This window comes from Dromiciops gliroides, chromosome 1 (assembly GCF_019393635.1).
Source record: "Dromiciops gliroides isolate mDroGli1 chromosome 1, mDroGli1.pri, whole genome shotgun sequence".
NCBI lineage: Eukaryota > Metazoa > Chordata > Mammalia > Microbiotheria > Microbiotheriidae > Dromiciops > Dromiciops gliroides.
The window spans coordinates 245,282,412-245,284,705 of NC_057861.1; the positions used below are offsets into that span (position 1 = coordinate 245,282,412).

General features: G+C 37.8%; 1 pseudogene; it reads right to left on the reverse strand.

The window, feature by feature from the left end:
• Positions 1-1,417: 1,417 nt before the first annotated feature.
• On the reverse strand, positions 1,418-1,891 carry LOC122737105 (annotated as a pseudogene).
• Positions 1,892-2,294: the final 403 nt, after the last annotated feature.

Below are 2,294 nucleotides of genomic sequence, written 5' to 3' on the forward strand. Positions count from 1 at the left end.
TATTATGAAATACAAAATGGATGATTTTTATTACATTATATTAAAAATGTTTGTACAAACAGAAACAATGCAACAACAATTAGAAGGGAAGCAGAAAGCCAGTGTTTCTGATCAAAGCCTCTCAGAAACTAGGCATATACCATCTTAAACCATATGCCCAAATAATGTCAAAATGTGTACTTGATTTAGACATAAAGGGTGATAGTATAGATAAATTAGGAGAGGAAGGAAATAGTGCACCTCTCTGATCTATGGAGAGGAGGATAATTTATGATCAAACAAGGAATAGAGAATATTATGGAATACAAAATGGATGATTTTCATCACATTTGCAGCAATGCAGCCAAAATTAGAAGGGAACCAGAAAGCTGGGAAACACTTTTTGCAACTAGTGTTTCTGATAAAAGTCTCACTTCTAAACTATATAGGGAACTAAATCAAATTTATAAGACAGCAAGTCATTTCCCAATTGAGAAATGGTTGAAGGATGTGAACAATTGTCAGATGAAGAAATCAAAGCTATTGTCATATGAAAAAAATGCTTTAAATCAATATTGATTACAGAAATGCAAATTAAAACAACTCTGAGATACTACCTAACACCTTTCAGATTGGCTAATATGACAACAAAGAAAAATAATAAATGTTGCTGAAGCTGTGGAAAAATTGCAACACTAAAGCATTGTTGGTGAATTTCTGAACTGATCCAATCATTCTGGAGAGCAATTTGGAACTATGCCCAAAGAGCCATGGAACTGCATACCCATTGACCCAGTCGTACCACTGCTGTGGCTGTAGCCCAAAGAGATCACAAAAAGCAGAAAGGATATGCATGTACAAAAAACATTTATAGCAGCTATCTTTGTGGTAGGCAAGAATTAGAAATTGAGGGAATGCCCATCAATTGGGGAATGGCTGAACAAGTTGTGGTATAGGAATATAATTGAATACTCTTTTACTGTAAGAAATGATGAACAGCCAGATTTTAGAGAAACCTGAAAGGACTTAAGTGGACTGATGCTGAGTGACTAGAGGAATATTGTACACAGTAACAGCAATATTGTGTGATCAGCTGTTATAGATTTGGCTCTTCTCAGCAATAAAATGACCTAAGAAAATACCAAAGGAATTTTGATTGGAAAATGCTCTCCACATCCAGAAAAAAGAACAGTGAAATCTGAATTCACATTGAACCATACTGTTTCTACTTTTTTTTTCTTTTTTGAAGTTTTTCCCTTTTGTTCTGATTCTTTTTTTTTTTTCACTTCAATACTGTTTAGTGTCAGTACAGAGTCGCCTTCCTAAAAAAATGAGAACAGAAACCAGTAAGGCTGTTCTGGTAACCAGTCTTTAAAACTAAAAAGATTTCATTTCCAGTCACAGAACACTCTTCTTAAACAGGATTCCTACAGGCTTTTTATTTTGAGTCTTGATCTTTCTTTGCATCTAAAAGTGCTGAACGAATTCCCAACTTTTTCAGTTCTTCCACTAGATCTCCATTCTGATACATCTGGAGTAGGATGTCACAACCACCAACAAATTCACCCTTAAGGTACACTTGAGGGATAGTTGGCCAATTGGAATATTATATAATACCTTGATGGAGGGCGGGATCCTCCAGCACGTTTTAGGCTGCATAGTTGGAGGCGCCTTGCAGCCGCAAGATCTGCACCTTATACGGCGTTGCTGAAGCCGCACTGGGGCTGGTCAGGGGTACTCTTCAGGAACACCACCACCTTGTCCTTCTTCACGAGAGCGTCAAGATTCTCTGCGGAGCCCGAGCCCGATACCCATGGCTTGAGCTCAGAGACCGAAGTGCCGGACCCGTCAGTAGCACCCCGCGCCCCCAGTGGAGCAGAGCTGCAGACGCTCCGGCTAAAGACCCGCTCATCTCCCGCTGCCAAATGTCCTCCGGGCCCAGGATTTGTTCGATTCTTTTCACACAACATGAATAATGCATAAATATGTTTATTGTGATTGTACAGGTATAACCTCTATCAGATTGATTTCTGGCTTGGAGAGGGGGGAGGGAAGGGAGGAAGGGGAAAAAATTGAACTCAAAATGTTATGAAAAAAATTTTGAAAATTATCTTTACATGTAACAGGAAAATAATTAAATACTTTTATGATAAAAATAATAGAAACAATTAAAATTTTTTCATATTAAAGAAAAGTCCTTTTTTTGTTCTTTTTGGAAAAGAGGGGCTCAGTCTCAGCTGCATAATGAGGAACCTATTTACCTAGACAGCAGAGATTGTGCCCTATGTTTCCTAAACAGGAAATTAGCATATATT